General features: G+C 38.6%; 1 long non-coding RNA gene across 1 annotated transcript in view; it reads right to left on the bottom strand.

Moving 5' to 3' along the window:
• LOC110837550 (uncharacterized) overlaps positions 1-24,265 on the bottom strand; it is a 43,161-nt gene that overhangs the window by 11,963 nt on the left and 6,933 nt on the right. The window lies entirely within an intron of this gene.

The raw sequence follows: 24,265 nt of genomic DNA, 5'->3' as shown, positions 1-24,265 counted from the left end.
TCACCGTACCTGTAACGCGGAAAGTAACTCAACAGGATGACTTGAAAAGGATGAAGAAAGAAGCGGCTATAGGATTTGAGACTTTCGCGGCGAGTACAATCTATAAAATCTTCTCGGGTAATCAGCCGCGTTAAATGGTTACCGCAGTAAACCGACGTTTCGGGAACAAACTTTGTCCCCATCTTCAGGATTCTGATGTGACTGGATCCTAAAGATGGGAACAGAGTTTGTTCCCGAAACGTCGGTTTATTACGGTAACCATTTAACGCGGCTGATTGCCCGAGAAGATTTTATTGAAAGAAGCGACTGTCAAACCTCCATAAATGCAGCGCTCATCCGTCCAAAACAAGGCGAACAAAACGACCAGGTCACGAATCTTGATTCTGCACCAATTTTAAACTAATGCTGGACTAAGACTTCATCCCTAAAATCCTACATGTCCAAGGATTTATAGTTTCGGAAATAAATCTGAATCAGAAGAGACCTAAGCTTCTAATCCATCAAGACTAAACATTAACGGAGGAGCACAATTTGGCAGACGCAGAAATACGTGTAATCAGTAATAAAACTTAATGACGTCCCTCGCTCCAAACACTAGCCTTCAGCCATGTACAGTACGTAAGTGCCCAGCCAGCGGGCGAGGAATGAGGCCGCTAAATCAGCAATCCACCGTTATCCAACCTAGAGTTGCAGCCACATAAAACTTTGTTCAACCGAGAATTTGTTTACAAGATTTGCTGCAGCCATCAATTTAGGGAACGTCGGAGCCCTGATCCAACCTTGGCCTGATAACACTGCGGTTAACGACCTTCGCCACATTGAGTTTAAGCGCCGAGCGCTCATGGAGTGAATGTTCGTAATATAAAATGGGAGTTTATACAACAAGTACGCTACATATTCTACGATGACATATTTATAACGACTTACACGTGCCCCGTGCATAAAGTGGAATGGTAAGTACATAATAATATACAGTTGCTTCAAAATGAGTGAATCCTTCATATTAATAGGGTCAGGGAAGGAGGATATCTCGTTCTGGCACAGTACAGACGACTGCACTAAAATGTAGAGGTCGATCAGAGGACTTCCTGCACCATATACATTTCATATCCTACTGAAGTTTGGTTGCACACTTCATAAAAAGCATTAAGTTTAATAATTTATATTTTAATAATGAATTCATAAATGTATTATACTGTGGGGCATTTTAAATAATAGGATAATATACCCACGTGACACCTTATCAATCCAAAGACTTATTTCAGTGATCTTGAAAACTAAGAAATGGACGAATTGTTGGTATTATATAATATGGTTTAGATAATCGCTTACTGAACTGAGCTGTAAATAGTAACGCAGTCAGTACCACGTTCATCTCTTATAATCAAATAGTCTACTGATATTTAAAAATATGTTCTTTGAAAGTGTGTAATACATCGTTACAAATCCTCCACACTTTGATAACTGAATATATATTTCAAATTTTATTTGAAAATTACTAAAATTAATAGACATTTTCAGAAAAAACAGCAGTTCGATAAGCTTAATATGAAATGTGGTTTTATGAATTTGAAAATGTAATATAAAGCCACCTCAGTGTAGTCTTAGATAACAAATTCACAGCCGGAAGGAATGGAATGGAATGCCACATTAATTCCTGTTATATTTAGCTCTTGCGTTATTAAAAAGGCTTGAAGAATAACAATTATTTCGGTTAAGGCATGTATGTTGAACAAGCAACTGTGAATAGCGAACAAGAAGTTGTCACCATCGTGGGAGTTGGTCGAGGAAGCTTACAAAGTCTCACTGCAAGACCCCTAACATGTTTCTAAATGTCACATACAACTTCGGAATTGACTCATGTATTTGGAACGTCCTAAGTCATGGTAAAATTTTATTAACTTGGAATTTTAAACATCAGGAGTGTGTGAAATCGGTAATACTCTATGGGATTATGAATTATTAAACTATTTCAGCGTAGGGTCCAGTGGCGAGGAATTCTTAATCACGTTTATTGGTTGCTTCTCACTAATCCATTGAGTCAGCCAACAACAGATGTGAATTACAATTTCGTAGCTCCCTGTTATGTAGTTAGTTACCACTACCAAATACGTTCTCATAATATTTGAATATTTCTCTCTTTATATCTTTTTTTTTTAAACAAGACTAGTGAAAACAGTTTTCAGTTTATTTCGTGTTTCCTTCTACTTAGAACTCGGAAAGCACTGAATAACGAAAGTAAATTACACCAAATACCTCTACGGCATCACTTCAAATATTAGCTTTAGGTCCCCAATTTGTCTTCTGTAAAACAAATCAAACAGAAAAAAACGAAACATTGTATACTTTACGCATCTCGAAACTTCAATTTTGTCCAGGAGCACATACGAATGAGAAATACGAACGGTTCGGGACAGACAGCACAAAAGTTTAACTTCTCTTTATTGAAGAACAAATTATCATCCGTATAGTTAATTTATGAACCGCATAATCCTGAGTATATTTTAGGAAAACCTCTTTATTTTCATTCAGGATAACTAAGGAAATGTGGTAACACCTCAGTCAAAACTAAAACTCGAAACTGTATGAAAGAAACAGGCTCGCTAAAAATAGAACTGCAACGATCGGTGCAATAACAGCGTGAGTTACGTCTTAAGCCCGGGCGTCTCTCCGGCCCGCGTAGTCCATCTTACTCCATCGACTAATTTAAGTAATTCAATACTTCTGGTTAGAATCTTTTTTAATGGACCACGACATCGCATCGAATTATCACCTTACCTACAACCTATGCGATTTAAACTTCTAGCGGAAGGAAGTGTAAGGTGTAAGATGGTGTTGGGGGGGGGGGGGTTGAGGTGTACGGGTTTAGTTAAACGGCTCCCTGGGATCTCTTGCGCACATCCTGCAGTCTGCAGCGTGCGTCTGATGTACCAAATTCGAGCTAGTAGAGGAAGAGGAAGAGAAGAGACTGATAATAAGAGAGGAGGGGGAGGGGCTCAGGTGCCAGGCCGCATGTCGGCTTCTCACATCCATTATTCAGCCCCTTCCCACCCTCCACCTTCTTCCCAAGTCGTCGTTGTCGCGCTGTGCCGTGGCGGGATTATCCGGTCTGTTGAAGCTCTTGAGTCCGAGGTCTCCTTCTCGCCTCCCACTTCACACTACGCTCTTCCTTTGTCGTCATCTCTTACTGAGAGTTGCAGGTTCCGGCCCAGTGATTCCAACCTTCTAACACGAAATATCCTCTTTTCCGTCATACTTGGCTTAGTCCATGTGGAAAACACTGCAGTTAGTTGTGTGGTAGCTTTAATAATTAATGTGCTCATGGCAAGTATCTTAACTTATTGTCCATCAACATTGCCTTAAATAATGGATGGTACATCAAAGTGACGTCACACGCCGAACATGAGTGAAGTGCAGCAAACTATATTAAATCTTATGTCATACTTGGGTTTCAGAAGTTCGCTTCTCAGACTGTGTAGCTTGCCTCATATTAAATATCAGACTGATACTCAGTGTTAATATGCCTGACTAGCATTCAAGAGGTTCCAACTTCGAATCTCTGTCGAGATACCAGCTACGATTTTCCTCAGTCCGTCCTTCCAAGTGTGAGTTACACACTATGACCGCTTCATCCACAATATTTTCCTCTGCGCCGTCCAAAATATAGATCATGTACGAGTCTCTTTCAGGCGATGAACACGAGTGTTATTTTATACACTTCATCGTCTAAGTTTTTTTCCAAACACAACATTTCGTAAACTGTAACTGATTCGGTTATGAGGTAAACTTAAGGTAACCGAAGATCGCTACTCTACCGGGTCCTTTAGAAAAACCTAGTCTCGATCTCCAGATCGATTATATGCTTCAAAGCAAGATACAAAATATTTGAACCTTTAAGCTCAACCAATCCAGACACTGCCTGTTAAAATATACGTAAATCAGCAGTCTGTGTGCTGTGGTTGCTGCGCCTGTAAATTTATAGGATCAACTTATGATCATAAAGAGCGGAAAATCTTAAAATCAATTAATCACGTGTAGGTTTCTGGCTGTGGCAACGTTACATTGATATCGCTTTAGATTTTGTTTTGCGCTCAGCGTCGCGGTGCTTGCGTAACTTTTAACAGCGCGTATTCAGGGCGCAAGTAACAGCAGCATTTCAACATGTAAAAGATCTTTTTCACTGACTTTTCTAATACTGAGTAAGATAATAACAATAAAACTCTGGCTTCTGTCCTAATAGAGTAATCATATGGGTAATCACTCGATTTCCATTAATGGTACACCCCGAACTTCACGACAGAAACTACAGAAATGAAATGTGCACTTAAACAAACATTTATTTTTAGTTCTTCTAGACGAACGATTATGAAGAAATTTTAGAGTCAAAATTCTATATAAATTTCTTCTTCGCCCAGTCCTAACCGCACGTCTAGAATTTAATGAACTGACTGATTTAGTTATTCCTAAAATATTGACCTCCAGGAATTATACTGCCACAGACTACACATTTTAAAACATGTACATCTGAACCCACTTTACAGGAGCCATGTATGTAGCGCCCAGACACACTCAGTCCACGATCACATTCTTAACTTAATCTTCTGTCCACATTGAAACGAATCTGTTAGTCATATAGGTTTCCATATTTTCCAATTTCATTAAAAGACTAATTACTATCTCTTGAATACTACATATTAGTGGATAATGAGTGGGGCCTTTCATTCATCTAAGATGCTGCACTTAACTTAATTACGACCCATTAGTTTTCACTCATTACCTAGTAATACGTCATTACACACCCACCCACTTATTAAATCTATAAACACGCGTGCACTCATACGTACATGAGACATGCCTGTGAACACTCAGTATTCGTGCTTCTAAATGAATGGAAACATAATTACCGTAATAGTAATTTATCAGTCTTAAAACTCGTGCATACAATTAATGAGAGAAAATTTCATGCTGTCTTATTTGACGCCAAAGCCGAATACATTCTACGTAGCAACTACATCTGAATCGCTCTGTTTATTGTGCAGAGCGGAAGTGTTCTTCCCTTAAAGGAGTAAACTGAAATCTACGTCGTTAAATACTTTGGCTCGAGAAGGAAATGTGTACACAGCTGAAAGGAACAGACGCATGAAGTATTACCGCAAACTCAAGATATGTTCTGACGCCCAGAACCTAGATGTGTCGCGAACACCTCCCACCAAAACACTGGGACAACCAAGAAAATCAAGTTTCAAAGTAACGTCAAAGAACATGAAACAGCACTTTATGCTCATCTAAAAGTAAAGATTCTTGGAAATGTACGTAAGGCATGGATACATCAATATACAGCAGACTTAGAACAAAAAGGGTTAAAATGTGACGACTCTGTGTGTAGAGGCCTATAGACCTACTACGAAAATTCTAAGTTTCTCTCTTCCTCTACCGAGGTAAAATACACACAGAACAAGAAATTCAGAGTTAATACGATAAACTTTAATCACTCTCCTGTAACTTTAAAGTAAATACACATTTTTCGTTTTCTTACAAAATTATTATGTCTTTAAAAGCTATTATAGAATTATATAAAAAGCATGTGGTGAAAGTTAATCACAAAGAAAAGTCAATAAATGTTTGTATCAAGTGAATTTGTGCACATCTAGAGAAAGACCCTTGCATTAGATTAGGAACATCGTCCTTTAAGAAGCAACGGACATGTGTACCTTCGCACATCCGTAATATCCACTTACATGAATAGGATACATCACAAAAAATTCAATGAATTCTCAAATATTAGCCAAGGCTGGTGACTCCTTCGCGTGTCCACTTCTCATTCACTTCCTTGGCAACCGATAATAACATGAATGTTTCAAAGCTAGCATAATTTCTGAATACGGTTGTCAGTCTGTTAATGCCAGGTTTCAAATCATACTAGCTGAATATTACAGATTACTGTAATGAATAAACAAGTTCTGTGCCGAAGGTACAGTGTCCATGTTCCTTCAATTGCTCCAATTAACACCGTCAAGCCACAACAAACACTAATTAGGAAATACACAATTCAGTTACATATATTTGTGTGTGTAATTTTCTGGAGTATAATTTCCGAGCAAGTAAAATTTGCAAAATGTAACACGAAATTTCTCGCCGTCGCCAAGCTAGTAACTGATAGCATTAAAAAGAATCCTTCAAGCAGAAGTTGTGGACTATCACCCACAAAATTACAGATTTCTAATTCCAACTGTTCGTTACATATTGCCATAAAACCGAAACATAATTTCTGTCCCGCGAGTGCCATGTAGTTTTTTGCATGTTACAAACAGTTCCCTTAACAAAAGTTGCATACTCCTTATAGATCTGTGACCATACAACAGTTCAGGCCTTGCGTTATTATGGTAATAGTGGGTCTATTACCGTCTACAGCTGTTTTGTTTTTATCTTCTGTTTCCATACCTTACATTCTAATTGTCTTGGAGAGACTATTTTAGTGGCACAAGAAATTGAGATCCACTAATGAAAGACGCTCTTTGGTATATTACTATCTTGGTCACGTATTGTTTATTTTATTTTGTTTTTATACACACGAGGGTATTTTTAATCCCCGAAAAGTACGTGATTCTTTAACCAGTTCTACATAAAAAGGTACATCAGTGGAATATGGGAAGATGCCAGCGATAAGAGTCGAGAATTTTCGATTTGCGATTTACCATTCCACAAATAAACAATACGAATGTGAAACTAGGTCACCAACTGAGGCGGTTAAAGCAGGTACATGGCAGTGTCAAGTCGGAACAATGATAGAATTTGATATTCACTTCACATCCACCACATATTCAATAACACTGACAGAAGTCTGAAAAGGTGCTACCGCCAGAGTCGACAGTGTGTGCCAGGAAGCTCGCACATGGCGTGATTTCTTTGTGCTTTGCAGCACACAATTATGAAACAAATATTACTCCCGTCACTTAACGCTGTGAGAGGTAATGTGCGTTACAACTTTGTAACAAACGTATTGGCGTAAATGAACTTTACTTACGTAACTCTGTACCTCGAACAATAGAAATGTCAGAAAAATAAGCTGTCGGCAGAAGCGTGATTTTAGACTCATCAGACCTGTGTTATGAAACATTGCAACTCTTTGGAGCGAGGGCATTCGGCCTTCTTGAGAAGCTACGTCATTCTGTCAGGCAAAAATATGCTTGCCAGATTAAACTATCTCACATTCTCACACTCTGATACTTTAAACATCCACTTTTATGTGCTGCTCACGTCGATGAATGCGATTCTCATTTGGTCTCTCCCCTTCGGTATTTCTGCTAAAATATTGTATAAATTTTATCATGCTGCACACCCAGCCCATCTCATCCTCATTTATTTCATCACTCAAACAATATTTGTGTTAGAGTAGAAAATGTGAAACTCCACACTAGGCTGATGTACTTCTTTTCATCCTCCTGTTGATTCCTCTGCCTTACTTCCTAATATTCTCCTTACAACTTTGTTCTCAGACTTCCTCATCTATAATCTTCCCTTAATGTGAGAGATCAAGTTTTATACCAAAACAGAAAGTATATAACCGAATTATTATACATTTTCATCTCTACAATTAAGATAAGATAGGCAAGTGGGACGACAAGTAATACTGAGCCACTGATCTCGTCTAATTTTTATTTACGAGATATGAGATGCTCACTGCGATTAAAATGTCGATATTGGTCTTCTGAATTGTAACACCGTGTAGACCTGTAAGGAGATTCCAAAGTTTCGGCGGTTCATACTGTCACCATCTTCAGGGAAGATGGAGGCAATATGATGATCCGAAATTTTTATATCTGTCTACAAACCTACACGGCCCAACAGTCCGAGAGACCAATATCGACATTTTATTTATTTATTACCGTCGTTCCCATCCGAAAATCAGTGAATGAAGACGGGGATGGGAAATATACACTGTAATGACTTTATGGAAAACAGTGTGTGTTGCTTTGAACTGAATTAAACTGGCTCAGTACAAATACCAGTACAGATTAATCCTGTCTTTATTGTTAGCGAGTTGGGCGACTGAAACCTGATTACACCAGAACTTGCTATTGCAGTTCCTCGCTCTGACCGTACCCCGAATACACGGAAGGCTACTTGGTGGAACTTAAATCGCTCTCAGCCTGACCTGTTATCGGACGGTGTCAGGCCGTATAGTATTTCAGAGCTCCCCGGACATCCATTATTCAAGGACGTCATTCGTGAGCGAAGACGCCGTCCTATATACTAACATGTACAGTACACAAAACACGTTGGTAGACAATCCGGTTGAGAGAGAGAGAGAAAAGAGCTCTTTAAACAAGATCCCATAAGATTTTGAACAAGATTATTCCCCTATATAGCCGGAATCCCATGCGTATTACAGGCATAACTATGACCCCCATACGCGCACACACTGACACATGCAAGAGACAGGTGGGAGACGCAGACAGACTTCATGATATGGTCATTACATGTTGTCTGCAGCCAGTAACTCAGTCCTGCACATATGAATGATACATAGAAGTGACACCAATAATTCGCATATAAATCATTGGACTTTTCTATGGCACGTAGTATTTACCACTCCAACATCGCGTATGGAACTTCTGATGCGAAGGCAGTCTTACTAAACCCAGTCTAACCCAAAATCACCCAACACCAGTTAATCCACCCTAATCCATCGCAAAGTAAGATAACCTATGCCCTAATTATATTTAAAATCCTTTGGCTGCGGAATGTAAGAATATGGAATGCATTTAGGCTGCAATATATTACACCTTAAGAAGAAGCCTTACTAAATGGACCAAAGCGACAGACCCAGCAAAAGTTACATCAAACTGAAGGACGAGCTGTGTAGAAAAGAACAGTCTACGAGCTGATCTTATCTGAGCAGAACCATTCTAATGTCGATTTTCTGACTCACGAAAGCAGAGAGAAAAATTACGCATTTTAATTGTCAAAGTGATTTTTCTTAATCACTGTAAAACAAGAGAAAATCACAGAAAGAAAATCTGTTTCCGAAGAAACTTCTAGCAGCGTTTCAGAAAGACAAAGCCAATTTTGTAATGGATATTAGTTAAGTGGTTGGAAGTTATTGGGGCGAACAGGCAACTTGGAAACCATAGTAGCAAAATCCATTATTTCTTATAAAATAAGATTGTAGGAAATAAAATAAATATTCTTCCTAAATTTAAACCAGTACTGTTCCATACAAGGAAAAATGTATGAAGTCCCACATCTTCTGTATAACATGATAAGACATTTTGTCCTTAAACAAGAACATAATTAAAATACCAAATACGAACGTCTGACAGAAAAAACGTAGTATTTCTAAGGAAACTCTGTCGACGACGATGCTTAAATTGATAACAAATCAGTTTAAAATTGAATATTTAAAAATAATTCAGCCATTTTAGCCAACAAATAAGACGAGCCAGTGCTTTCGAACCGTTTCCACTGCAGGCTCTGTAAACCACTGTAGCACTGAACGGAATATTATTGGCCTCGTGTTGTTCCGAAAATGGACGACGTGCTGGAGGACAGCAGCAGTAGAAATCGCCGTCGTCATTTGGCAGTCAAATTGTTGGAAACATCCATTATTCAGTCTCATTCTACTGCGACTGCCTGATGCCGCAATGAAATAGCATGGCGACAACTATAGGGATGGGCAAGCACTGTCGATGTCGAACCACGAAATACGTATATTGCTTTCGAATTTATGTTTCTACCATCACGTCTTTCAATATCCGAAATGTAAACTGAGAATAAATAACCAAGTAAATGAAGATGACTGTCTTCTGGGATGCTGAACCATGTCATCTGTTAGAAACTGACGTTTCAGGGGTTCTAAAACGTTTGTTACTTTGTTCGAAAGAACCCAGAGCCAGCCCTTTTCCTCTCCTACGTCTACGTGTACTGATCAACGTTGTTTCTAACGTCGAGTTAATTAGAACTGTTAATCAAGTACAAATTCAATAAATAAATTGCATGGCATATTGACATGAACATAGACTACTGTTAACTCATCACAAATGTCCTACGCTGGCAAACTTTCTGTCTGTATAGTTTTTATCCACACATTTGTGTGTTCCACGTTCAGTACCTGCAACAGCAATGAGGACTCGGAGGCCCAGCCAAAACCAAATTATTGTCATGGTAATGTAGTTGCTGGGTGACGAGCTGTGGAAGGCGACCGGCTACACTTGGATCTGCCTGCCCGCGCCTCGTCGCTTTGGATTGCCTTCCTGATGGACACGCCGAGATAAATTCTAACAAAAGCTCAGTCAAACGACATAATTAGTTACGTCTTTTAAATGGGAAAACTACAAACAACGGAATCGAAATCAATGAAGATTAGTGCCATATTGGAAAAAAAACAGGCAGAGCTATCGTTTAGAAAATAAAATATTTTAACGTATAAAAAAAGATCGTCATCTGATAACTTTGTTAAAGTCTAACACACGTTTTACAGTTCTTGCTACCGTAGAGTTCTTAAATTTTAATAAGGGGTACTAATTTCTGATACACATAGAAGGTTCAAACATTACTAAACATTATAAATTTGTAATGATCCATCTATAATCTGTAACCAAATTTTATTTTATAAAATTAAAAACAAAATATTTGTAATCATGCGATTGCTGCTATCAAGTTCGTGTTCATACTTGTATACGTTACAGTGGCTATAAACAATAGGCCTAACCACCTACAAGGCCATACGGCGTCAGCCCAGGCCATAGTCCTCAACATTTCGATTTTCAAACTGTTCTAAAAAATATTTATTTAATATTAAAAATATTAAGTAAACATTCTTTATAAATTAGTTCCCCTCATATTAATTTAACAAACGTTATTCAGATTCATTGTTTTGTGTGCATTAAATACACTTCCCTAATTTGGTGTGAACGACTCTCTAGATTAATATAATTCTTATGGCACGAATACTTTTGCCAGAAGCTACGATTAGATAAATATAATATAAATCGAAACGTCATTCGGTAATAATTTTCAATGGTATCACTATAAATGTGTACGTGTGTTTATAAATAAATGAAGAATGCGATTATTAAACATTTCCCTGTTACAGTAATCACAGTTAAGGAATTAATCTTCATTCACCAATAACATGTTTGCCGGTGCGTAGTTTTTCGTTGATCCTGTTCTTAGTTATGAAATGAAGAAGGGTGTGGGACGAAAATGATCCTGGAATTTTGTCGCTCACGCCTTATAAAGAATTTGCCTCCTTATCTCAGATTCTCCAGCTATATTTTCCTCACAGATAATCAATTGCCGTCATCGACAAAATATTTCTCAAATCTGAATTCCAATCCTCTTCGTCGTTTTTGCGTCTCCCACATTTATTCTCCTTCGCTTTCCTTCTAGCCTTGCTGCACTCACTTCTCGCATTACCTTTCCTCTGAAAACTCACATACTTCTTCTCTCAAATATCTTTGTGCGCTTTCCTCATTGAAGTATAAATTTTACATCTTCACACACGAACATAAACGGGCTAGAACACGTGTGTAGAATAAAATCACAGATGCGTTCCATATTTAAATATAAATTACGAAATGAAAACACTTTGATTATTCAAACTAAGCCAAAAATATTACAAATATAATAACACTGAAGGGAAAGTTTGGATTCAATTCAATAATTGAATTTTTCATTTATTTGTTTGCCAACAGCAAGAAGCCAATAACAGGCAAGCACTGATAATACATACAATAAAAATGACAAATATTACACAAACAGATTAACTAAACTTATACATGTACAGTATTAAATATAACAGCCAAATACAGGCAAGCCCAAAATATAAACAATATTATACACAAAGAAAAATATATGAAGAAATATAAATAAAATAAATAATCCATCTCGGAAACACTAATAGAATTACAAAAAAACAGATAACCAAACTAGATCATCTTTCAAGACAACCTATCTAGATCATTCCCCTTATTGAGAACGTGCAATCAAGGGAGATAATGTTTATGCTAAATACGTCCAAAGATTTATATACGTCATTTGCAGCAATGACGCACCTGGCTGAAGGACTATGTCTTAGCGCACTGCGCACACTAAAAGTATAAAATTCTCTTATTTGCCTCGCCGGCAGACGTAAAATGGTTGTCTTCTTAATTATGGCGTCGTGTAGTCTGGCAGAAGTTTACCGACGTCTTACGGGTGCTTGGCGCCTCCATTATCAGGGCGATCGCCCTGATAATGGAAGCAGCAAGGACCTCTGAAACGTCGGTAAACGTCTACCGCACTACACGGCTCAACAACCCAGAAGACAGCCATCTTCTTCTTGAAAAGCTGATAGTCACTCAGCTGTTCAAAATAATCCTCGCCTTGTACTGTAGTCAAAATTAAACTACAATGTTCACAAGAGCCAAGTACCGAATAGACCTATTTAATAACCATTAACCATTTTTACCATCTTCCTTGTCCTCAGCTACCAGAATTGTCATTTACCATATCTCCGACCCTATAGGCTACCTTCAAGCCACATACAACTTACATTCGACTGGTGCACTATATTTTCCAGTAAACTAGTTTTAAGCTCTTTGTTTTAATTGAGCAGTTCAGTTCTTGGTCCTGATGTCACTCCAGAAATTGCGACTGGAGACTGTATCAAAAGTCAGTTAATAAAAGTTAATTGTGGTGTTCACGATTCGCCCCCAGTGATCAGCGTCTATGAGACATCATACTGTCCGCTGATTATACATCCCTGTAGTTCAGTTTACAGTTTAGTAAAATCAGGAACATTGATACCAATTCAAAAAATCAGGGCGGATTATATTCTTGCATTATTCAGTTCTTGATACTTTTTCAGCTTCAGTCCCCAGACGTTCCAGATTACAGAATTTTTGCCAGAAATCTTTTCTATATCTATAACCGCCCCCCTCACCGCTTCTACCCGAACCTTTCTTTCATAGATGTCATAACCCTTTACCAATTGGCTTCCATTCCTTTCTCTTTCAATTCCTACATTTCTCCTTCGTCTCCGTCATTCCACACCAGCCTCCCCAACTTTCTCAGCGTCTCAGTTCTCCCACTTGTCAGAAACTCTTTAGATCTCTATGTGACCAACGTGCCTTTGATCATCTGCTTCCACTTCTTTTTCTTTTTCTTTTTAAGACTTCCTTCTCTATTTCCAGAAAACCAGCCCTCTTCCATCTGGAATGTATAGAAGAGAGAGCGAACTACTGAAGTAGCTGCAGCTCTCTGTCTCCGAGATATCAAATTCCTAGGAGATCGTGTGTCGTGAGCAGTCTAGACACGAGGCACGAGCTGAATTGCCCCCCAACACCTCCCCCCCCCCCCCCCCCCGCTCGCTATTGCCACGTAACTTGGAACAACTCTGCACGCGCTGGTATAACAAATTGTTGCCAGAAGTAAGAGTGAGAAATGCTACTTTTCTTCTTGCCTTTTAGATTTCTTTCATGAGGTTGTACCGATCTTCAGTTGCAACAAACCTGTATAGGAGTATGCAAATCTCAATTGAAGACAAAACCTTCAAACACTTAGCATAAATACATAAAGGACTGTCTTTAAAAACGTTTTAAGCAGTAAGCTGAAGGTAATCAAACAAGTTTCGAAGTGTATAAGACAAACTATTATGTTCCTGAAATTACTATATAAATCATTAAAGATATGCAACGTTTTTTTTACAGATTACAGAAGATGCGATGTAAATGATAAAAAGAGTCCAAGTAACAATTTTTTTAAACAAAATTCAAATTGTAACAAACTGGATATCGGATTGGAAAACCTGAGCTCTACTATTAATCCAATCAGTGGAAATAGTGGCACTTGTCTGAAAACATTTCACGCGACTGTTGTGTTTATTAGGTTAACAGGATTCTCTTGATAGAAATGTGATAGAACAATATCTGAGTCTATTAATATTCAGGTATGATAATGTACCATTAATCTTAATTGAATTTAATCAATGTTTAACTTGTAGAACATTTGATTAATATCCTCATTAACAACTAACAAAGACTGACACATACTGATACGACCGAAGCAAAATACTTTTGTCACGAATAACATCGAATGTCTTGAGGAAAGGATATACGAATTTCAAGAGAGACGCGATCTTGTGGTGGGGAGTGAGGGAGGAAGACGGGCGAATTTAATTGAGGGCGAACGATAAGGTAGTCTGCCGGAGTGCCCCGAAGACTTTCCCAAATAGAACATAATGAATTAAATGTTGTTTTATCCCTTCTCCTTCTATTCATCTGCTTCTCTCTCTTTTCTTTTAGAATGATTATAAAAGACGGAGGAAATTAAAATTGATGTGGTTAGTACAACGCAGGAGAAGCTTCTCTTGTAAGAACCGCTTTAGCCGTTCAAATGAAAATAAACAGTTGAATGCAAATAGTCTGTTTAAAGATTACCTGCCAGTTGGCATTGAAGTTATGTAAATGATATATCTGAGAATATTCCTATTTATCTTTCAACTCCAGAAATAGAATCGCCTAATATCGCAGTGGTTTTTTAAAACACAATACAACTACGCGTATTTTTCTGTTCCTTGTCGAATAGGAAGAGAGAACTTATAGATAAACGTTGTATGTCCCATGTCACATACAACATTTACATTAGATATGCTGTACCCCCCCCCCAAAAAAAAAAAAAACAAATCTAACACGCAGCCCGCCCTCCCTAAAACTTTCCGTGTTAAGCTCAACAGTAATACTTTCACAAGAGAATGTGTAATGCAATACATTTTGATCAGACACCGCGGCCGAGTGACCATCATACCTCTTTCGTATTCGGGAGGACCCGGATTCTCAACTCGGACCGGATATCTGGACTCATGCTTTTTATGGTATAAGGGTGGCGAAAAGGCAGACATGCCCGGCTAATGTTTCGGAATTGCGGCGACTAACGTTTGTAGTCTCCCCTAAGTCATGCCGGTTTCAAGTCAAACCGGATTCGAAGCACGTTCTTCGTACAGACCTCGTCGATGGCTGCTGTTTCCCTTACTCCCCAAGCCTCGGGAACTCCATAAATCCAGACTTTCCACAATGTTCTGAAATTCTATAAAACAGCAAGTCACTTGCCTCAACATTGGTGTACCAAGAGTTTTCCTTGTGTAGATAATGTCTACTTCACTAAATGAGTGCAATTAAATATACGTACGTATACATAATAAATAAAATTATGAAATTAAGTGTCCACTGGAAGCTTGAGACTTAAGATAGTCAGTATTTAGTTTTAGAAAATAATAATTCCCTTTACAATACAGGATTAAACATTTTACTATTTTAATAACGTGACCGTATTCAAATGAGACAGTTCCACTATCTATGGTGTTCAATTGTTAAGAAATTTAATTTTATGCGTATTATTTTAAACGTGTATGTTTCAGAAGAACTATTTGGAACGACACTAATTTTGTGTGTAGTATTAACTTTTGCTTAAAATTACGCATAGAATCTACACAAGTAACTTGAGATTTTAAAGACCGGCAAAAATGCTTGAAGTTTAAAAGCAAGGTTTATCATTAAAAATTTCCTTTTTTAGAAACGCTAATGATTTGTTAAATATTTTCTAAATGCTTCGCCTCACATTACTGCATTTTAACAAACAGAATCCACTTAAAACCTGGACAGGAATAAAAATGAGTCATTCAACATATCTTCTTATTGCTGCATAAACAGTAAAATTGGAACAAATCAGTTACACGTCACTGTAATTTCAAGCGCGTGATTTTCATATGTTATAGCAGCTGAAGTGTTTCATTCGTCATACAGAATGCATAGCATGCACTGCTACGATACAAATCACCATGACAAATGATCATCAGAGAACTGTCATTCCCGTATAAAGTTATATGTTAATTCACAAAGAAATCTTTCTACGGAAATACGTGTAATTCCGTGTTCTGCTTTTGTTCATCTACTCGTCAAGTTTGTGAAAACACTGGAACTTCTAAAGTGGGGTTAAGAAATAATGCAGGATGCATGGAACCATGAGTCTGTGAGGAATGAGATGGAGGTTTGGAGCGGGAAAGAAGAGGGAAGTATTGTAATGTAAAGCGCGGGATAAGCCACCAATTTCCATTCAGTGGCCATCTTCTTCTCTCTCTGCAGACTATTCTCTGGCTGGCAACGCCACGTTAGTCCAATATTTCCCTCAGTTCGTCTTTTTTATGGGCAATTTTCAGTCTGTGGCGCCCTCAACTTAAACCCATTTACCCTCACTGCATGCCTGCTTTTGCAACATCCTGCGTGTCTAACAATACGCCCTACCCCGCCTGCTCCTACAGTACAGAATCTGTGTATTCACACAGCTAAATTTACGACAGAAATGTACCAGTAACATTCGGCTTGGCTATGGACTACACCGAGTTAAAATGAAAACAAGAACGGATGTCTGTTACAACAATCAAGTTTCTGACTGCATCTACTTAATTATTTGTTGTGCAGGTACGGAGGCAGGTCATGACAACTGTCTGAGCCACAATTCTTCATGCGTAATGCCATTTAGCCTGTTTTCCTCAAGAAACAAACGCCAATATTATATTCTGTTTGTAAGCCATGCACAGTGTGTTCGCAGATACAGAACCCTTGGAGACAACTGAAATGGTGGACTGATTCTTCGTCAGACAGAACGGAACGTGAAGGAGACCGCATTATGATCGGGGCATGCGCTGAAATTATGATTAAGTTTTCGAAACTTAATAAAAATTTCTTTGACTGGTTGCGCTAAGTTAATACTGTGAATTTAAAGTGAGATAGCTTTGGGGAATTAACAACACCAATATTTTAATCTCATTAAGAAGTAAATTAAAAACGTAAAATCAACACAGTCATAATATGCCCAAAGAATGTTATGTCGCCGGCGAAAATAAAGAGGCGATTTCTTAAAATGCCTACTTTGTAGAACGTATACGTGTACAAGAACGATATCCACAAAACATCTTGGGGTCACAGTGATAGTTAGTAGCCACGGCATTCTTAAAATATTATAATTCAGGAAGTATTTTGTCATATAATCCTAACCTCACTCTGCCTCCGTTAGGCATCTGCACTCATTCAAATATGCGAAAATATCTCACATACGCAAATATTATTAATTACATTATCATAATTTTTGTTAACATGACCTTTAGAACCATCCGTTTACAGACACCGTTTCCTGTTCAGTTATGCATAGCTAAAGTACAGTCCCTAAAATCATTTATAAACGTAAAATATTCAGGATTTGAGGTTCTCACGGCGGCGAGTCTGAAGATGGCTGCCTTCTGGGATGTTGCACCGTGTAGTGTGGTAGAAGTTTACCGGCATTTCAGAGGTCCTTGATGTCTTGATGAGTAAGTTACTCATCGCCCTGATTATGGAGGCAGCAAAGACCTCTGAAACTTCGGTAAGATTCTACCAGACTACACGGCGCAACATCCCAGAAGACAGCCATCTTCAGCGTAAAATATATTTTCGTATTTGCCCTGAATCCGTTCATTTGTGACTGTCCTATATTTTCATATATTCCTTCTTCTCTTTTGGTAGTAATGCAATCCCCTGGCACCACCCTCACGCCATATTCTACAATACATGCAGACTTCTGCAGCTCTCGCACTGGAATCAAAGCCCCCGCAATTTTCTCGCTCCGTCGAGTCTCATTTGAATTTAGATACCCTGCAGCAGGAGAAATGAGGATGGAGGGTGAGGGGTGGCGACCCTGGTCACACACACAACCAAGCACAATGTTACACTGTATAGAGACCATCCGACCTCTTGTCCTTAGGAAAACTGTGTAATCTGCGGTTTACCGCCAGCACCTCTTCCTGGCACGACCAACAAAGCACGTTTTCGAATAGGGAAGATAAAATCCAGAGAGAGAAACATGAAGAAAATAGGGTTTCAAACTGCATAGCGTATAAGGATTTTAGAAAACTAGGTTCTTCCTTCACGGACTTCGCAATTTACTCATCATCCTGATGATGGAGGCAGCAACGACCTCTGAAACACTGGTAAACTTTTATCAGGCTATACGGCGCTACAATTCAGCAGGTAGTCATCTAAGGAAATGCATGATCAGATAATTCAAGGAATCAACTCAATAATATTTTGGTAAAAGAAAATAATTTCAATAAGTTGCCCAATTTTAATTCTACATCTAGTGCTATAGCGATGATCAAATCAAGAAGAATGAAATGGAATAGGAATTTAGAGCTCATAGTGGAGACGAGAAATTGGCATAAAATATTGTTGGAATACCTTCGGGAGATCAATGCACTAGGACATTTAGGAGGATAATATTAAAATGGATTCACGTGACTGGGCACAGGGTCCAGTGGCGGGCTCTTGTAAACACGGTGAAGAACACTTGGGTTGAAACATTGCGTGAAACTCCCAGGCAATCTGAACTACTGTCAGCTTCTAAAGAACTCCTCCATGGAGTTATCTGCATAATTAGTTAAATCATGCCAATAATACAACGGTGTAAACTTGATCGGTTTCTTTAAACAAACTTTACTCAGTTCCACCGTTTGTTCTCTGCGTTCAACAAAATAAAGAACCAATTAAAATTTTTAGACTGAAAAAGGTACACTTAAAATTAATTTGATGTTTTCGTGGCATTTCTTCAATCCACCTAGAAAGAATGTCTGTACTTCCATCAGAAGGTAGTGTCGTGTTTCCTCCTCTCAAATCTGAATGTTTAATTGCTTTAATTAGGTTTACACAACCTCGTGCGTGTCAACAGAATATCATCCACTCCTCTCGGATGTCAATACCCAGTACGTTCTGCTTCCCTTGTTTACAACATCCCTTACAGACGAGGGGGTGGCACGGAGGGTGAATCACTACCGTCTCAGAGCGAGTAAAATGACCCAAACTACCTCAGTCTTCTGATTTTTAAGCTAACCTAAAGCTGTGAGTGCAATCCGATCTCCTGTGACCTGGATTCAAGAATCTTAAGACGCATATTTCCTTCTCGTTAAAGCAACACTAACGTACATTGCACGTATCAGATGCATAATGGAACGCAGAATTATCCACCTAAAACTGCCTAATTTTTGAAAACAAGGGAAATAAGAATTTTTAGGCTTTTATGGAGATTGAAATAATAATGTCTATTACGTTGTTTAAGAATTTTGACCGAATACTTTATGAACAAACAGTGTCCTAAAGGTCCTTATTACAATTCTTCCAGTACAATACCTAAAGCTGCAGCGTCTTTATTTGCTAAAGATAAATAATTATTTTTAAACACACTCCAAAGTGCAAGGTAATACTTCCTACATTGTATGAGCTCGCAACACTCCCCTTTGTCTTCTCGTCTTAATTAGACACAATCATGATTATAGTGACGTACTGCTGGCTTTTTGAATTAGTGACAAAAACAGATAAACAAAACAATGGGAAATAGAGACGGGATATATATTCTTGGTAGCAATTAAAAATAACATGCTCCTTTGTAAGTTATGAAGTGGTTTAAAATTTACAGCGTTGTTTTCTGGAGCTTTGTACTACACTACACGAACACTATTTTTGCAAACGGCAAGTGTTTCAAAGAACCAAAAGACACGTTCAGTCCATGGATTCGTCCGGAAATTTACTTTCTTGTACGTTTCTGCAGTTTAATTTCCCTCTGAAATTTTTGCTGACAGATATCAATGTTACTAGAACTTCAGCAGTTCAGGAACTAGAAGAAAATGTCTAAACTGTATCTTAAAGACGTTTCAGTGGCATCACATCATCCAAAATAAAATTGAGATTTCAGGTTCTGGCGGCTGTCTTCTGGATTGTTGCGCCGTGTCTGGTAGAAGTATACGACGTTTCAGAGGTGCTTGATGCCTCCACCATGATTAATCTCCCTATTGATGGAGGCAGCAAGCACATATAAAACGTCGGTAAACTTCTACCAGACACGGCGCAACAATCCAGAAGACAGCTAACTTAAAAGTAAAATTCTTTGACGCATTTTAGCATAGAACACCAGTACCAAATTTTGTCGAGAGTAACTTGTAAGATGAACACCTCGAAAGAATGGACGGACGGAAGACAGGAGCGCGATTTTATTCGTTGTATCTACGCATCGAACCTGAAAAGTGCATAGACGGCACAAGATGATTCTGTAATTGCATGTACTTGAATTATAAAATGATAAAATTATTGTACAAAAACATATTGTGGACCTATACGGTAAATTTGTACTTCTCCACGGTTTCCAACTGCGATGTCACGAGTTTATACACCTGCCTCTTCCACACAATAATGGTTATTTAATTTGAAGAACTAAATTAAATATCCTGGTTTGGAGAAAATTGTCATATCTGCTGGCCTAAAAAGGATTCAGACGTCCTTGATAAGAAGGGCAAAACAAGATACCGGTAGTAGAAGTTATTACTTTTGTTGAAACAACATCGAATTCATGACGTACACAAGCGGACGGTGCTTAGTTACGCCATCAGAGCGCTCTTTCGTTTACATACCCAAGTTATGAAGGTTTCGCCAGTTTAGAGTCGGAACCCCAGCAAACAAAAACAAAAAGAAATCGAAATGCACAAACATTTCAGAGAGAGGAAGAGTGGGCCTCGCGAAGCGCAACTTGTGTGGTCATTAAATGCTGGTGAGTGGTGCTACAGAACTAACAAAACTCACAACCCACTCCAGAATGTTTATTCTGTGGCGCTACAATGCACAAACAATGATCAAACGCGACTAACAGCATTACGCATTTCTATGACACTGGAGATTTCATTGCCCGACTGGTTGTTTATTAAGCTTTCTTTGCACGACGTAATGAAATGGACACAACAGGAACTAATGGTGTCTGTCTGTGTCTCCCCGTCTATATTTCCACATGATTCAACTCGAAAACTGCTGGACGAATTTTTATTAAATTTGATATGGACGTTATGCCATCGGCACCTACCTAGAAGTCCACGCAGCGTTACAATCCACAGACAAACAACATTTAAGGAATTATGAGAATCTTCGGGGACGCTTGACCGTGTAGTCTTGCAGAAACTAACCGATGTTTTTAGGTCGTGTAGACCTGATGATGGAAGCAGTACACAGCGCTGAAACGTAGGTCAGTTTCTGCGAGACTACAAGGCGCAACATCCCATAAGACAGCATAGCCGTGGGAACTTGAAATCTCACTAATTTCAAGATACTAGCTTGACTGTCGCATTTCAAAACAGTCAGTACCCTGACAGAGTTTCGAAATGGGTACCTCCCAAATATAAGTCAACTACACGTACGGATTTTCTTACGTACCAGTCAACGCCTTGGCTGTCAAGACGCTTTTCAAGGCACCGTGTGTTACCAGAGCGTCTTATGTTTCCTAGACTGAAAATCAGAATAAAAGCAACCTGAAAATAAGGTGGGAAACGAGGAGGAATATTTCCAGACAGCCTGATTCATTCCAAACGTCCTGAAAATTTGAATGTCGTCCCAAGAGGACAGAGGGAAGAAAGAGTGGCAGGCAGAGTAGTGGAAGGGGAAAACCTCACGAAGAATTCGAAGTGATTCATGAGAATCGTTTTCTAGCGCCTGAAGGAAAAGATGAAGTGAGGGCTAAAGACTCTTTTGGCCCACGTGTTCTAACGCGCCCTCGCACACTGAGCGTCAGTGAATGAATACCTGTTTCATTTGAATGCCCTCTCATACAAATTCACAAACATCAGAGTCGACGTACAAGGATGTGCAAAATCACTGAAGCAGAGAAGTGATTTCAATTTGCTTCATCTTGTGCTCCAGAGTCAGGTGTCAGATGTGACACAAAATTTTGTGTTTACTCATGTGAAAGATCTCTGTAATATTTCGTTTTTACGTTGTATTTGTAAAATGGTCTAAAAACCAACATTCCCATTTCGGCTGCTCCGGCTTCAAATTATAGGCTCAACTTGAAAATTTAATTATGGAGCTGTTAAAACTGGTCTCTCCATTACAGCCGTTGAAATATTTAGTGCGTTTTTCTTTTGGTTTCTTATGCATGTAATATTCTTAAAATAACGCTTGGGATAATAAAATTTAATTTTCGGTTTACATTTTAGGAAGCTCTAACACAAATAAACAGAGCTTAGCTTTGCCTTTGTAGTAACAACCACTTCGAATAATACTGAATTAAGAATTCTTTTTTGCAAACAGCCTAACTATTTTAATCTGTGGGTTCTACCAAGCCAGAATGTACAGAAAATAACTTATTAGATGCAAGCTACAAAACACGTAATTCACACAATTTCATAGGTGAGATAATAAATTACAACCAACGTTACTTTCTACCAACATTATTAACGTGATAGAGCCAAAGGGCGTACGAGGGAAATTTGAAACGAGTGCAAAATTTTACTCGGAAAAGATGAAGGGCAGATATCATATGGAAAACTTACTATTATTACCAAGTCCATAATAAAATAAATAATATTACTTTTAACAAAAATAAAACCTTCTTCGCTCCTGCGTTCAACCTAACCTCAACAACAACATGAATGTACTTCGAGATAATGATTTTTGTACAAACTCCTATCACGTCTCTCAGTCACAGCTGACATACTCTGACACTTCGACTGCCTTTGTGCGAACGTGATCCGTATAAACCATGATGCGACTAGGTAAATACGCGGTCTGGAAGCTGCGTACACGAATACCGTTTCAAAACTGATTCTGTCTAGTAATGCGGAGTGGAAGTCAACGACTGCCTGGATGAGATCAGGCGCTGAAGACGTCGATAGTGTACGTTGGGCTGTAACGTACAGGATTACACGGCTTCAGATTGCCCAGGCGACCACACGCGGGACAAAGGCAATCTGCACTTCCTCTGTTTCTTTGGCAACTACCGGCAACCGCCCTTCCTGTCCCCTAACCGGGGCGATACTTTACTCTTCGTTTCGCAGTACGTCCGCAAACATCCCGATAGTTACACTATTCATTCGGCAGGGCTCTCGAACGTATCTAACATTCTGTATGATGTTTTCTCTTACCATTTGTCTTCTTCTCCGATGTAATTTCCTCAAGAACTAAAAAAGCAGGCCTGAGAGTGAAAAAACGTCTTTGTGTTAAGGAAGTGGAAGAAGATGTGCAAGTAGGAGGAAGGGAGGGGGGGAATGTGGAAGAAAAAACGCAAACGATATCGATTTCCTGTGTGGCACGGAGTGCGACTTGCATTTGTCTTGCTGTCGACTCTAGGAAGCAGTGTGTAAAGTAGTTCGGAGGATAAGCTGAGTGAGGCTCCGACACGCGGTAATAGCAACAGCACGATCAAATGCGTACATTTTCTATCTATTAACATTTTATATTTTCTTAATTTTTCACATTCCGGTGTAGTATAAGTTTAGTATACAACGAAATAGTACACCTCAAATGGTCTAGGCTTATTGTCGCATAAAAATATCAATAGGTTATAGTCGAATAACGACTTTTTCATAAATATAAATTACAAAAGTCAATAATGATACTGTCAAGAAACGTCTTTGTTTCAGTGTGAATAAATATACTACACATTTGGATATATAATTTCACAGATGTAGAGAATTGATTGCAGAAAGATGGCCTTGCGTGTTCTTTTTAAATCATAACAATTATTTCCCACAAAGCCAGCTAAATAATGCTTGAAATAAAAACTAGATCAAGCTTCAGCACATTGTATCAGCGAATAATAACGCAAAGCATGTTCATTGTTACATACACCTCTCAGTAAGTATCTGAAATACTTCACTTTATTTCTGAAGCACCGGTCTAAAATGATAATGAATAGGACCACGTGTTGTCCATTGGCGTCTCTTAAGCTTGCCGTCTGTCGAGAACTCGTGAAGACATAGAAGAAGCAGTAAGAAACAGGATTAAGACAGAAACAAGGAGTCGTGGTATAACACGCGCTAATAAAAATGAAGGAGCGCAAGATCCAGCAAAATAATGTAAACATCTTCACGTCAAGGGTCTTATGTTGAAGAAAACTTGCATTAGGATCGACAGCAGGGATCACCACTAAATCTTCTTATACGATCTGTCACAGCGGGAAGCATCGAACTTCATGTGAAGAAAGAATATGAAATGCACAAGGAAGATATTGTACATCCGGGATGTACGACTGTGGTTTCTAAAAGTGGAGTAATAATTTGCGGCTTCTGAATAACAAATTTCAAATGCATATGAAGTTATTTTAATAAATATATCCTGACTGTTGTTTGCTTGTCATCAGTCTTTCGACTGGTTTGATGTGGTCCTCCATTTTCGCCTATCTTGCGCCAATATCTTCATTTCCACGTATTTTTACAGCCCACATC

Source organism: Zootermopsis nevadensis, unplaced genomic scaffold (assembly GCF_977971745.1).
Source record: "Zootermopsis nevadensis isolate Lab colony 2312 unplaced genomic scaffold, Znev_1.0 Znev_ptg000004l, whole genome shotgun sequence".
In the NCBI taxonomy this organism is placed as follows: domain Eukaryota; kingdom Metazoa; phylum Arthropoda; class Insecta; order Blattodea; family Termopsidae; genus Zootermopsis; species Zootermopsis nevadensis.
Note: the sequence above shows the minus strand (reverse complement) of the source record. Positions and strands in the feature narration are given on the sequence as shown.